The sequence below is a fragment of the Vicugna pacos genome, chromosome 1, assembly GCF_048564905.1.
Source record: "Vicugna pacos chromosome 1, VicPac4, whole genome shotgun sequence".
Classification (NCBI taxonomy): Eukaryota; Metazoa; Chordata; class Mammalia; order Artiodactyla; family Camelidae; genus Vicugna; species Vicugna pacos.
In genome coordinates this window covers 89,808,012-89,824,239 of record NC_132987.1, presented here as the reverse complement: position 1 = coordinate 89,824,239, position 16,228 = coordinate 89,808,012, and positions in this window count along the sequence as shown.

The following is a 16,228-nucleotide window of genomic DNA, read 5'->3' as shown; positions in this document are numbered from 1 at the left end:
TGTAGGCTGGTCTCATCGTTGAAGGTATAACATTGACTTTATGTGATCCCTACCAGCAAGCTCTAACTGTTGTAACATTTAAAGTGTAGACAAAATTCTTTAAGTAAATTAATAAACATACTCTTCCACTTTGCTAGGGCTGCTGAGTACCATCCACATGCTTGTGTGTTGCAGTAGCAGCTGAGTAAAGAGGAAAGATGCCAAAATATTATCAGTGATTCCTGAATTTTCAGAGTATCAAGCAGACGGTGAAACAATTGACACTTTCTATACAAATCCTCAGGATTTGAATTCTAAATTAATATGACCACCCTGCCTTGGGCCCGTCTCACACAGAAAAGCCACACATACATAACAGAATCTCTCCGTAATGGATTTGATGGGCTCCCATTTCCCTAGAGTCAGTTGTCTGCTCCAAGGACATTTCCAGATTAGGAAGTATCAGTATGCATATACCAGAAAATAAAAATCCCTGAGACTCTGTTACCCGAAGATAAATGTAAACACCTAAGGATGGATTTATTTGTAAGTTATTTTTTCATTTAATATAAAAATGTAATGTGACGATGTTTTTCATGTCTATATCTTCTTCTACAGCATCTTTTTCTAAAAGCTGTGTAGCAGTCTTCCCTGTGGCTGGTTTATAAAAAATGTACTAATTATTGGCCATGTAAATTAATTATAATTCTGTACCAGTAGTAACAGCGCTGTGTGAGTATCCTCGAAGCACATTTGTTGCATGCGTTCATGGCTGCTGCTTCACGACAGAATCAAAGAATTTGAATCTCTGGGCCAAAAGTGTGCACATTTTAAGGCACTTACTGCATATTCCCAAATTGTAACCAGGATCTACCCATTTTTATTCTCTTAGCATTGTATGAGATAATCCATTTTTCTCACACACTAACATTAAAAAATAATAGTCATCTTTACTAGTCAAAAATAACCTCTCACTAATATTTCCATTTTCATTTATTTGACTGGAGTGAATTTATTCTACTATACTGGGATTTTTTTTTCTCTCCATTTTTTCCCCAATTAGACCTTTTTGAGAACAGGAGCCTAGTCTCAAGTCCCTCAGGTCTAGAGTAAAGAGTATCTCTCATGACACCCAACCAGTTTTGTACCCAGTAATGTCTGAGTAAATGAAAAAATTAGCCCAGAAACTTAATAGATAGTGAATATGGGTCACTCATGATTAGGAATTTGTTGCACACACGGACACACAAATATACAAAAGAACGATTCACACATACATAAATAGTGTAAGTGCTCTCGTAAGTATAATACAAGAACTTTATTTGCTGCTAACTGGAAAAAGAGCAGTCTAAAGTAGTGAAGATCCTTAACCTTGGGATTTTTTTATGTGGTTTTACTAATTTATGACCATACTGCCACAACTTGAAGCAGGAGCTTCCAGATCCTTTCTAAGCCTGTTTCTGGGCTGGCTGCGATGAACAGACGAGACGCATCTATAATTAGAGCTTTCCCTTGCCTGTATTAAATTCATTGCTAAAACCTCAAAAAAAAAAGTATCCTCTTAAGTATATGATGAATTCTGTTGATTATTGAGATGCTGATAAAGGGGAAAACCTGGTTATCATACATAATACACTAAAAACCTCAGTAAGATCAAGGAACATAAATCAAACCAGTAGAACACTAGGCATAAGTGTGTGGAGTGAGTGAGTGTGTTTCGGTGTGTGAGTCTCTCCATCCTGCTATCAACGCACTGAATGAAAGAAAAAGTCCACTGCCCTGAAGAGTTTCTAAAGGGAAATCTTCCTGGACTGCAAGGCAGTCTGTGTCAGTAACTGCTGTTACCTCTGCGGCAGCACAGTTAAACTCCCGAAGAGCTCCGTTGGTTTTATCCTTCTTTCTTTCACTAGAGCCTGGGGTTCAGTCAGCAGAAGAGGAAGAGAGCAGAAGGTTGCATGATGGAGATTAAAATTTGTCTTCCACTCACATTCCATCGGCCAGGCCTCGGTGCCCTGGGGAGGGAGGCTGGGAGATGCAGGCTCGCTCTCTTCAGACTGGGTGAGCAGCTTGCTGTTCTGTGCAGCATCAGTCACCTTTTGGTTTTTGTTGTATTTGTGTAGCGTCATATGGTGCCTTCGAGTATGTTGCTCTACCCAAGCCTCGTATATGCTATTGTTTCCTTGGTATGTTTTACTTTCACTTGCTTTTTATACTTCAGAAGATTTATTTGAAAAAGAAAACTGTCATTGGAAAGCCAAAGTGGAAAAAAAAAAAAAGAAAGAAAGCCAAAGTGAAATATCCCAAAGTGAATAGAAATTAACTATAAAAATAAACGTACTAAAGACAAGAAGTTGTAAGTGCTAAGGCACTAGCAGTGCTTGCAGAGCCTCTGAGCTGAGGCTGGTGCTTTCCTTCTTCAGAAGGGGGTTTATAAAATGATAGAAAGAGGCACAGTGTATATTTGACCAATATCAAAAAAGTATTCTTTCCTGTTTTATAATTGTAAATTCTATTTGTCCTTGATTGTAGTATTGTCAAAATTGTTCGTGTTTTTGTAGCATTTGATTAATATATCATTTTCAAACTTTCAGCCCAATTTCGTGGTAAGAACAGTTTTTTAAATTATACATAGATTTTAAAAAATCTAATTATTCTTTTAATAGAAGACTTTTATATATTATAATAACAAATATATTTGAACTTACTCCTGCCATTTCATGTTTTGTCTTTCACACTTCTTTCTCTTTTTTTAATTAAAATTTTTTTAAGATATATTTTTATTGAAGTATAGTCAGTTTCCAATGTTGTGTCAATTTCTGGTGTACAGTGTAATGCTTCAGTCATATAGAAACATACATATATTTGTTTTCATATTCTTTTTCACCATAAGTTACTACAAGACATCTTTTTTAAAATTCCTTCTTGATTTGATTGATTGAATTTCTTTTTCTAAATTTCTGTTAATTTGCTAGAGCAGCTCACAGAACTCAGAGGAACATTTACTTATATTTGCCAGTTTATTATAAAGAATATTATAAAGAAATAGATAAATAGCCAGATGAAGAGGTACATACACAAGGTCCAGACAGGTTCCAAGGGCAGGAGCTTCTGCCCCTGGGAACTAAGTGCACCACCCTTCTTGCAGGTGGATGCATGAACTAACCTGGAAATTCATCAGATCTACTTGTTGGAGAGTTTTTGTAGAGCTCAATCTGAAGCAACCCCCTGCTCTTCCCAGAGGTCAATGGGTGGGTCTCAAAGTGCCAACCTTTGAATCATTTGGTCTTTCTGGTGACCACTCCATCCTAAAGTTCTCTAGGGGCCCCACCCTAAGTCATCTCATTAATATAAAATTAAGTGTGTTCAGAGTGCTTGTCACAAATAATAGATATGCCTGTTCCTTAGGACATAGCACAGGTTTTAGGAGCTCTGTGCTACAAACTAGGGATAAAGACCAAATATATTTCATATGATGCCCACAGTATTGATCTATTGACTTCTAATACCCATCCAGTACTAAAGAACTTTCCAGATCCAGGAGGCATTTTCTGACTTTGGGACATAATGCCAGAGAATGTCACATGCATGGCGCCCTCTGGAGTTTGCAAAGCATCAGTTCCTGTGTGAACAGTATTATTCCTCTAGGGAAACATTTAACAGTTTCTCTGAATTCTGTTGAGTCCTGTGAAATTACACAATTGTCTAAGATGGTGATTTTTTTTTATTGTCTTAACACTTGGAGCATTTTTGTAGATCTCAATGCTTGTGGTTTTGGGTGTTATGAAAAATTTCCTTTGGTTTGCTGAGATGTCCCCTTGATTTTCTCTTTTTCTGTCTTCCTGGAACTTTTATTTGATAGGTGTAAAAACTGATGAACAGAAATCTCAATTAAAAGAGAGTTGGGAGACCAGACAGGGAAGTTCTCGTGCCCTCCAATACTAGCAGAGCCCTGCAGGAGGAAGAGACTCCCTCCTCTTGTCGGTGAGACACTGTCACAAATCAGCCAATGAAAAGCCACTGTACTTTGAACTCTTTCTCCTTCCCTTTTTTACCCACTACAATTTCCCTGTACCCCCAGTTTCCCATACTCATTCTCTTGCTGAATTTCCCTTTTTTCCTGAAACTCTTCTCACCCCCTTTTCCCCTGAACCTATCAGAACCCATCCCTTTAAAATTAAACCTCCTGAGGATCCAGAAGCTAAACCCTTAATTTCTAATATTCCCTGGACTATAGCTGAACTGTAAGCCATAGTCTAGCATTTTCCCAAAGTAACCGATGATCCTCACAGAGAAATAAATATCGTCATTCAAACTTAACCTGCTTTCTCTGACTTACATCAGCTAGTTCATATGCTTGTAGGTGAAGGCCAGATCCAGCATTGGATGAAAATCCTGAAAGGTCTTTAGGGCTGAGAGATCAGCCTTCTAACTTATTGTATGATCAGACGTGGACAGTTGCTAGGTGACTTGGTCAACCAGTTCCTAAGGCTTTTCCGAAGTCTGTTGATTACAACAAAATTCAGCTTCACACAGAAAAATCTGATGAATCTGTTCATGACTATTTTAATCGACTTCAGATTGTTTTTGTAGAAGATTCTGGTCTTCCTTCAGATGTTGGTTCCACCTGGGTATCTTTTACGTCTATGTTTATTAATGGGCTAAACGGGGACCTTTCCCTACCAATAAAAAGGACCAGGATGGGATGGGAAACTATGTCCACTCCAGATTTGCTTAATCTGGCAAACCAGCTCTCTCACACTCTAGATGAGTCACCTAAAAGAAAGACTACTAAAATTCTTAATCAACTCCAGCAAATTAAGTCCCCTAAACAAAGCCAAACCTTCTAGTTTCTGTTGTCATTGCAAAGAACCAGGACATTGGAAAATAGATTGTTACAAATTCAAGCTCTTCAGGTGCTTTCAGTCCACTAACCAGTCTTTCCAACATCCTCCCAGTTCTTAATCACAGGGCTCTGAAGAACTACAAGGATCTTCCTAATCTTTCTTGTTAATCAGTTTGCAGAAACATTTCTCCAGATTCCAGATTGGGGATGAATCTATTCCACTCCTAAGTGACTGGAGCCACACTGTCAGTGCTCAACCCCACTACTATAAAACAGCCCCTGCCCCGGAGTACTGAAACTGCTCAGATCGCGGGGGTCTCTGGTGAACTGCGGAAGGTTTCCATCTCTGAACGTATTCTTTTTTGTTTAGGCCCTTTGAGACACACAGCCTTTTCTCCTCAACTCCTTCACCCTATCTCTTTATCAGGCCAAGACTTCTTAGAGAAATATCATGCAGAAATTTCTTTCCCCTAAAAGGGGGAAATAATTCTAGAATGTGACAGTAGTCATCAAAGCAGCCAACCAGGTGAATTTGAATTTAGTGAACATTTGGTATCTTTCATTTGCTCTGCCTCTAATGGGACTGGAGCTGATTTTGGGAACATTAATCATTAGTCCTTATTGAATCATGTACCACCCTCCTTATGGGCAAAACCTTCAACTGATTTTGGCAAAATTCACTGTGCACCTCCCATCAAGATTCAAATAGATCTCTCAGAACCTCTCCTCAGAATTAATCAATACCTGTAAGTAAAGCCTTCAAGGCATAAAACCCATCATAGCAGGTTACAAGGGTCAAGGCTTCATTATCCCTTTTATCAGTCCTTATAATACTCTCCATTTTACTGGTAAGAAAACCTAAGGGCTGAGGGTGGAGGTTTGTCCAGGGCCTCCAAGCAGTTAACAGCCTTGTTATCCCTCGACAACCCTGTTGTTCCTGATCCTCACATGGCACTAACGTCCGTCCCCTGGAAGCAGGTTTCTCACCTGACCGACCTACGCGGTGCATCTTTAGTATTCCAGTTAAGGAAGCTGAGCAGTACCTTTTTGCCTTTACATGAGGAGAACTATTCACCTGGACAGTAATGGCTCAGGGTTATTATTACTCAGAAATCCTACTGGCCGATCTGGGTGATATAAAGTTCCCTGGGGTTCTCCTTGGTTGCACCGTGTGGATGATGTGCTGCTTTGCTCTTCTCAAGCCTCCTCACAAGAAGACAGCATTCAGTTGCTAAAGCCTTTAGTCTTAAAGGGGCATGAGGTCACCGAAGAAAAATTGTGGTTTGCCCAAACCCAGAGTCGATATTTAGGGCATCTGATATTAGAACAAGGGGCACACCTAGACCCAGATAGACTTTATGGCGTCCTAAGTTTCCTAAAGCACAAAACTAAGCACTAACTGTCAGGTTGGCTTGGGCTAGTTGGTTATTGGTGAAACTGAATTCCACATTTCTCTCTTATGGCCAAACCTCTCTACATTTTGTAACAACCCTGATCCAGTTTTATAGGAAGAGCAAAAGGACATAGCCTTCAAGACCCTAAGGAGAGTTTGATGAACTCACCTATCCTTGGGCATCAAGATTATCAGATTCTCCTTTTCATCTTTTTATATGAAAAGGAAGGGAATGCCCTTCCACTGCCCACTCTGTGTTCCCTTTGTCTTTAGCTGGTACCTCAGCGGGTCGGGCTCCTTCACCTGGTGGGTGATCCAAATCTTCATTCCTGGAGGGTCTGAGCCATCGGTCACCCTTCCTGGATTGAGTGGTTGTAGTTTTCCATTGATGTTAATCACAAGGCCTGATGATACTGAGAGACCCTAAGAGATCTGCGTACCCTCCCCCCCTCCATTACCTCCGTTGTGGAGTAGCAGTCCAGTTGCCCCTTGATGGTCAGAAGCAGTCACCCCAGCCAGCACAGTCACTCCCTTCTTGGCCAGGTGGCAGTCTTAACTTCCAGCCCAACAGATAATCATTGTGGTGTAGTGGAAGCATTCCTCCCTTTGGAACTAAGACCTCTAGGCCAGCAGAGCATAAAGTCATGAGCATAGGGGGCAGAGATTTTGCCACTGGGTTACTAGGGGTAATAGTGAGTGGTGCCCCGCTCATTTCCAACCCTGGATTCCTGCCCTGGCTGTGGGAGAAACAGCACCATATATTGGATGCTGGTTCAGACTGTACAACAGCCTTCTGGGGAACCTTGCCCCCGCCCTGCCAGTAACCCCACCTGGCTGGACTTATTAGCCACTCACCCTGATGATCACTCAGAGATGACATCTCCTGCTATTCATATTTGTTCACTTTGAATTTGCCTTTTTTCTAGGGTCTGCTCTGAATTCAGCAGTGGTTTTCTTCAGGATGTGGTTTTCTTCAGAGCACTGGAGCTTTAGTTTCTCTTGCTCTGCCGCTTCTCAGTCAACATTAGTACAAACTACAGTTGACCCTTGAAGAACTGAGAGATTGGGCCCCCCGACCCCTCCAAACAGTCAAAAATCCAAATGTAAACTTTGCAGTTCGCTCTCGTATCTGAGTTTCCTCATTCTTGGATTCAACCAACTGAGGATCAGATTGTGTTGTCCTGTAGTGTATATAGTGAAAAAAATCCACGTGTAAATGAACTCACCCTGTTCAGACCTGTGTTGTTCCAGGGTTAACTGTGTTTTTCATCATCTGTACAGTTAATCGACCCACACAATCACTTTTTCCATCATCGAGAAATTCCTTGAGAAGTCATATCTGTTCATGGAATCCTTTCTTATTTTATAATGCTACTGTGAATTTCTTCCCAGATTTTAAGGGATTTGGGGCATAAAGGGAAGGGAGTGCATGTGTTTGGCCTGTCATGTCTACCTGCTCTCTGGCTTTGATGTTCAAATGTAACATATCGAGACTAGAAGCAAAGGGCTTCTGATTAAAAATGATGAATTAGCAAGTATTTATCTCCTTTATCTCATAACGCAAAATCACTAAACTTTATCACTAAAGCAAAAATACATGAATTAAAAATGTGTGTCTGTGTGTTTAAAATGTAAGGACAAATGAAATGGAAAAGGATACATAATGTAAGAGAAATTTCCTCAGCTTTCAAACAGAAGTAAGAAGTGACTGACTGGAGTGGAGTTGGTAGACAGAGCCAGTCAGTTCACCCCACAGAACCCCTCAGACGCTCAGGACTTGCACGCTGTGAGGAGGCTCTCCGTGTGCTCCAGGACCACCTCCCTAGGCCACACAAGTGGGCAACTATTTCTCCCCTCACATCCACACCCCTCACCAGGTAAGGGACCAGAAGGTGATTCTCTGGATAATTTGAACCAGAGAAGCTCCAGATTCAGGAAAGCCAGTTGAATAAAGGGTTGTCATGAGATAAAGGGCTAACAACATGGGATTAAAAGAATTATTACCTATCGAACTATAATCTCTTGTATTGGTTTCCTCGCACTATTGTAACAAAGTACCACAAACCACAAATTTGGTGGCTTAAACTACATAAATGTCTTTTCTCACATTTCTGCAGGCTGAATGTCTGAGATTAAGGTGTAGGCAGGTGCGTTCTGAGGGCTGCAAGGAAGGCTCTGTTCTGTGTCTCTCTCTGAGCTTCTGGTGGCTTGCTGGCAATACCTGAAATTCCTTGGCTTCTACCATATCACCTTGAGCTGTCTTTATCTTAGCATGGCGTTCTCCCTGTGTGTGTGTTTCTATGTCCAAATTTCCCCTTCTCACAGGCACTAGGCATATTGGATCAGGGGCCCATCCTATTCCAGTATTACCTTATCATAACTAATTACCTCTGCAGTGACCCTTTTTCCAAATAAGGTCATATTCTGAGGTCCTGGTGGGTTGGGACTTAAAGATACAAATTTAGTAGAGGGGACACAATTCAACCCATAATAGCTCTCTTATCCATCCTGTTCTCAGAATTCCAGTAACTGGACATATTATACACATTCTTGTGTTGACCTGACAAATAGACTGCCAGGTACTTCTCTAGCAAAGATGATTTATCCAAGATCAACAGAGAATTGCAGCTTGGGGTCTGCAACCATGGTGAGCCACATGCAGGCAAGCCATGTACAAGCCCCTGAATGGCAAAGGAAGGAGAACGCTTTTGTAAAAAGGACAAGGAAGTTGGAGGGGTGTAGTTAAACAAAGAGTCTATGTGTTTTCATTGGCTGAGCCCTTGCAGGAAAGGAGTCTTTCTTCTTCCTCTTGGGCTCTGCTATCATCACAGGACATGAGAGCTCCCCCTTCTGGTCTCCAGATTCTAATTGTGGCTTCTGTTTTTTAATTTTCTACATTTGTCACATCTCTTCCTATGAGTTTGAAGAAACTGAAAGCACTTAGGTAAAAGATTTTCAACAACTTACTTTTGGAGTAAAATTGTGTTTTGCTTCTGATTACTCTACCTTTTGCCAGATCCCATTCATGCACAGAGGGATTCCAATCAGCTGTTTAGTTCTTAAATATAAATGAGCATCTATGGATCACTTGATACTTAAATAATGTTTCCAATAGGGAAGAGATAGTTTAAAATTAAATAGTCAGAAATAGAGGTGCCTGGATGAAATAAAGACAATGCAGGAGCAGAAGAAAGCTTTCAAAAAATTATAATTGTCACAGAGAAATGAAAGAAAATACTGTGGTCATAGACCTAAAACGGGATGCTATGAAAAGGGTATGTTCAGAAAGCAAGAAAGAAGTCTTCGAAATCAAAAGCAGGATGGAATAAATGAAGGAGAATAGATTATCAAAGAAATAATATAAATGTAATACAAAATAATATATATTCCATTTGTTTCCCCAGAGACCTTCTTTCTCAGCCCTCTTTCCTCTTGCTCCAATCTGAGCCTATTTTTTCCCGTAGGTTCAATACAGTGGTACACCTAAAAATGTGGATTAATGACTACATGGATTCTAGACATGAATTTGCTATTTACAACTCGTATGATCTCACAGTGAGCTGATAATATTTTATGTTAGCCAAAGGTGTAGCATTAAGAATCTACAAGGGGAGAAGATGAAGCAGCATTAGAGGAGAAAGAAGGAAATCAGATAGGAAGGAAAAATTAAGGACGGATGGCCATTGGTACAGGGAAAGATTGGACCTTAATTCTTTTGTGTTACTGCTATACTGAGTAGTAAAGAAACTTACTGCTGTGTCCTAAGCAAGGAGGTGTTAGGCGATTGCCCAGTAAAAAAAGTATTCATAGAGTGTAAGTTGCACAATAACAACCCTCATGGAGACAAATAGAATTAGGTGACAAGTGATTACCAGACATAAGAGTTCCAATCCTGATCTAATGCTGGTTTTCTAAAATAGGAAATTAAGGTATTTTATTGAACTTGTAAGTTTTAAAAAAACTACTTGATGGTATTTTATGGCATTCATCGTTTTCTCACTAACTGGAAGATGTGGAAACATATCTCCAGGGTTTAGCACTTAGTACACGTGTACTTGGTGTAGGTGTTATTGAAGCATGGTGGGATACTACATACAAGCAGCTAGAAAGTTTGGGCTATTTATAAAGTAAAAGTACAGGGACACTGAAGTCATAGCTTTGAAACTGACTTCAAATTATATACTTAGTGATGAATAACTTGGGAAAAAGAATGATGACTTCACTGTATAAATATGCAACTAAATTTTATAAAGGTGAGTTTTAAATAATTCAAAAAAAGATGTTTTAAAATATTTGTTCAGCATTTAAAATTCTTTAATATTCTCATTAATAAGGTAGATGAATTATGTGATATTGCTATTCTTTACAGTTTGGATATAACTTATTATGGGAGCAGGTTTCAATAAAAGTCTGCCTCATCTTTTGTGTGTGACACAGCTAACATGTGCTTGTTGTAAATGAGTCAACATACAGGCGTGTATAAAAGAAGGGCAAATACTCCCCCATCTCAGTAATCTTAACCATTTGCTGTGTGTTTATTACCACATATTAACATATTGCACTTTGTATAGATTGTTCTTTTTTTCCCCCTCAGAAGTGAGTAAATATACTGTGTAATTCTTTTTTTAAATTTAGCAACATTGTAGAAATCTATTGTGATACATACTTCTAGATCACTTGAATAGCTCCATAATATGGATATGTCATAATTTTTGGACCATTCCACTACTGCTGGACATTCATAGTATTTGCAGTTTTTTGTGATTATAATAGTAAGATGAACTTCCTTTTACATGTATCTTTATACATTGGCTATTTTATTCCTGTAGGATATATTCATTAAAGTAGAATTTGCTAAGTTAAAAAGAATACATAAAATCAATCTTACTGTTACTATTGAATGGGTCCTACATGAGCATGGAAAGAAAAAATTCAAAGAGAAGGCATTTAAAACAATGTCTCTTATTACATACCAAGGCCTTTTATGCTTAAACAGAAGATTGTAGAATCTGTCATCTAACATAACATACCAGCTCAGGGTGGGGGGATTATGAGCATCATTATTAATGTGGGATTAGGTACACCAGTGACTCTCTTGATATCCAGTATTCAAAGGAGCTCTTAATTTACCACGAGCATTGCACTGAAATGTGTGGCAGGTTCTTATTTTACAGGTATTTAAATTGGTCAGTCTCATAGTTTAATAGATTTTAATCTGGAAATGGATATTTTATGGATAACATGTGTTACCAGATTTTCAGAGCTTGTGTGGATCATCTAATTTACAAATTTCCCATTTTTATTTCTCTCCATGTACAAAATGAGACTTGGAGAATCAAGATGAAAACAGTGATAACTATTCTGTTGGTAATTTACTAGTCTAACAAGGAATGCTTAAAGAAGTTGGCTAGAAAAGACAACATGTGCCCTTCCCTGCTTCTGCCCCATCACTGTATTAGACAATTGAATCATCTTTATTTTCTCTGATGTATCTCCAGTGGCTAGAGTAGCGTCAGGCATATGATAAGGACTCAATAAATACTAGTTGACTGGATATTAATCAAATTTAACCAAGAACTTGAGGCCCTAGGCTTTTAGATGATCTGATTCCAACATTTAAACGAGAGAGCTAAACATTCATTCTAAATAGTATGCATATAAAACAGTTGAAATCAAGTAACGTATTGAAGGGGTAATCAGATGGAAGTCATGCCATACTTATCAAATTCATCACATCACAAATAAGTCCTATTGTACTTCCTAGTTTTAGTCTTCACAGGGCTAGGTTAGCTGGCCTGATCCCAGGAGCATCTTTGCATCATGAGATAACCATATTACAGGTGCATAATACAATTCAATTTATACACAGAAAAAAAAAAGTAACATTATGAGACCCAGAGGCCAGAAGCACATACATTCAATTGGTTTACAGTAATAAAGGCTATAATGAGATACTTTAAGAAAAATGAAGACAAGCCTCTGATGGTTTGGAGATGTTAAACTAGAAACAGAAGTATTGATTTCTTAAGGTCCTTTCTACTATTTAGATTCAGGAAAAACAAGTCAATTACTTTAAAAATTCACTAAGTTTTCTCCAAACAGAAGTGAACAGAAGGAGTATTTGTTCTAAAAACTATGTAAAACTAATAAAAGGCAAGACATTTTTCCACTTCTATGCATTTTCCCCCCCAGTGCCAAATAATATGGCAAACCTTTCAAAAACCCAGTAAAACTTATGAGAACAAATTAGGCCCTTGTCTTTCATAATTACTATTTCTAAAAGTAGAGTGTTGAGTAATTTCCAATTAAAAGCACTGATTAAGCTTGTTTAATTATTACTTATGTAATTTTAGGAGAAAGGGGCAATCTGTAGCTATGATATGAATCTGATTTGACAGGATATATGCTTTTATACTGGGCATAAGGATTAATAATCTTACAGAGATATAACTAGTAGCAAAATAAAACTAAATTAGTAAAATTGTAATCTTTTGAAATTATGAAATGATACTGACTCACAAAACAAAACATGCTTTCAAAAACTTCTGAAACAATTTTTGAAATTTATTTCTAAACGTCACAGAGACAAAACTTTTAAAGCAACACATTTATACTAAGGATACATGCGTGAGCAAAAAAAAAATAAGGGAATACAAAAATGAACATAGTAAAATTTTAATGAATACAATATTCCAGATACAAGTAGAATACCAACAGGTAAGAACTGTTTTTACCTCAAGTCTATGATAGTGTGGATTGAGATAAACCAGGTTTAGGATAGTCCCTTCACTATTCACATTTTAATCAGTGCTGACTAGAAGCCAAAGCAACTTATTTTAGGCTGATTTTCAATGAAATTATAGAATGAGTCTTCTATTTAATAAATGCGTTTTAAGGTGTACTGTACTCATTTAAAGGCAGCTGGGGCAATTCAGACCATGGAGAGCCCTTACAAAGATTTAAGCACCAAATGACAGATCGTTTGTGGCTTTCATTTTGGGCCACCTTAGATTTTATTTTGTTTAAATGTGTTTTCATTTACATACAAATTCCTTCAGGCAAAAGATTTTAACATGGAACTTTCTGCTTGGAGATCTTGCCAGCGGTTACTTAGAATAGTTGTTAAAGCAATGAATACTTTAGAACAACCCCAAGGCCATACTTAATTGGTTACAATTATAAGATGCAGAACTTTTTAAGTATTCTGGTCCCTGAAAATTCAGTAGGGCCAAATGCATTAACTGGAAGTAGCATTTGTTAAAAAAAAAAAAGTCTTACTCAAAGATGATAATTAATAAAGCGACTATTTAGGCTCCAATACACAATCTTTCTAAATTTTCCCCCTGTAAGAAATGATTACAATGTCTTTCAGGCTTGCTATATGCTCCATAGAATCAAAAGAAACCAAGAAGGAATTTAACATTTCAACAAGCTAGGAACTATTTACTGTAAGCATATAGTGAAATTCTGGAAGACATACTACCATACTTTGAAAAAACACTATTTAATAGGTAAGCATGTGTTGAAGGCAGTTTATAAATGAAACATTACAAATCTCATGTTTATGCATACAACTTATAAAATAGAAAAAAACTTGCTATTTTTCCAATAGTATAGCATCGCACTAACACTATATAGTTAAGATTGAAAGCTTCTGTACACACATCCACTATGCTCCACAGCAGCATATGCCTCTTAGACATCTTCCTTTGTTATCCAACGTATGCCAACCATGGTTTCAGATTTGTACCAGTTTGAGCAGGCTACAACAATCATTCTGTCTTATCTATTTATCTGTGAAGTAAAGTTAACCAGTTTCAGGGAATGAACAGTTTCATAATCAGTAAAAAACATGTTAAACCTCTGCAACAGGATGGAAAATGCTTCTAAGGACATGATATAATCCTAACAGGAGTATGGATTATGCCCCTAGATATGTGGGAAAAGTCGGGAGCCTGGAGAAATACATTAAGATATATGGGACCTAAATGATCATGAAATTAGTAATAACCACTAGAAATTCAAATGTGAATTACTGCTATTTTTCTAAGTGCAGTGTCATCCAGTTTACTACTTATGACTACTCAAATCTGCCCTGCCACTACATGTTTGCTGTTAGTGCAAACCAATATCCAAATGTTAAGGAAGCAGTCTGAATCATGAGATATCTGAAAAAATTAGAATGATTGTATATTTATCTTTATATTCTAAAAATAGTGCTATAAAATTCAATTATTTTCCTAGCTTCTTAGGCCTTCTATCATCTTAGGTAATTCAAATTAAATATGGTTGCCTGCTAATTCTTTAGTAGAAGTAAAAACAAAGCACATTTTGGTTGTTTTGCTGCCAGTCTCCTCATGCCTGTTCTTTATCAATGAGAGCACTACTTTAGGCATTTATTGTGCTACTTGAACATAACTGAACATGAGAAAAACCGGTAGTTCAAATTTTGACAAGTGATTTTTTTTTGGTGGCAGGCTTATTTAGAAATGAAAACAAACAAGCAAAAAACCCACATAAAATCTAAAATCAGATGGGTACTGTGACAACACAAACTAGGAACTTAAGTCTGTTAAAAAAGACTTAAGACACTGAAAGCTTTTTGAAAAATATAAAACCTAATTGTTTTCTTTTTCACTTTGGCTTTTTTTGAATTAAAATTTGTGGTAAAATGACCTCAAAGATTAACTCCCTCTAAGTCACGTAGGGCATTATTCATCAGTGCTTTGTAACAGAAATATATTTTATAAATATTTTCAACTTGAATGTTTTGAAAGAATTTAAGATTCTTTTTTAAAGCTCTAGTCCAAGTTTCCAGCTGTTTAATTTTTAAAAAATATAATTCGGGTATCCAACAGAGAGGACCTAACTGAGCTAAGCTACTTTGATAACCTTACAGGACAGTGAGGTTCAGATGGAGATCATTTCCTGAACATGGTTGACCTTTAACAGAACTGATTATTTCCTCACCCAAACAGTTATGCAGGATACTGCCAGATCTCCATTACAAAAACCTTGCCAGTATTTCTAGACAATTGTTTACCATCCATGTTTAAAAACCTTGCACCACCAGAGGCAAAGCACACAAAAATGAAAGTAAGCAAACTTGTTTCTAGTCTACTTATCTAAACAAACTCTTATAAAATCATATGGAAAAATTAATGCATAGAAAGTAATTTCCTTATTATCTGTCAGCCAAAAATTATTTTCTGTAAAAATAGGAAACTCAATCATAAAATGTCTACCTGCTTAAATTAAAATGCCAATCTTGAAGTCTTTTTAACACCATGACATAAAAAATAAGTTTGCAAATTCAAGATGATACTTGAGATGAAAACTATGTTTCAAAAATGTATGTTTATCGTAAGAGACTAAAATCATGTCACTGCAAAATTCCCCATGGCTCTTGGCACTGACATTAAAAAAAGATTTTAGTCTTTTGGTCACTTGAAGCTGCTACTAAATACAACAATAAGCCTTTAAAAAAAAAGGGGAAAAGACAGTGAGGAACTGAAGGATAGTTAAGGTAACTACATCATGTATGAGTAAAGCATAGTCTGAAATAAACAGTCACTTTCTGCTACAAATAATGAAGATATAAGAACAGTTACCCACCATCTCTTCCTTTTTGAGGATCCTCTAATCAGAAATAATTCCTTTAAGTTACTGTGAGTGGCGTTGCCTGGCAGCAGCTTCAATTTCCTAGGCTAGTCTTTAATCCAAGTAATGAAGTAATCTCACAAGGAATAATCATACGTGGCAACAGGGTAGAAAAGCAGGGCAGTTCTTCCATGCACAAACACTTCAGGAGAAAAACCATCAATTTGAAAGATAACCATCAGGTTTCAGGTATCCTAGCACACTCTAAACCCTAAGTTTTGCTTTACACCATTGGTGACTAAAATTAACAATACATTTTGCAGTGAGGTTTTTTTTTTGTTGTTTTTTGTTGTTTTTGCCTGCAACTCTATATACATTGCAAAACTATTCTGCATCACATGATTTAAAATGAA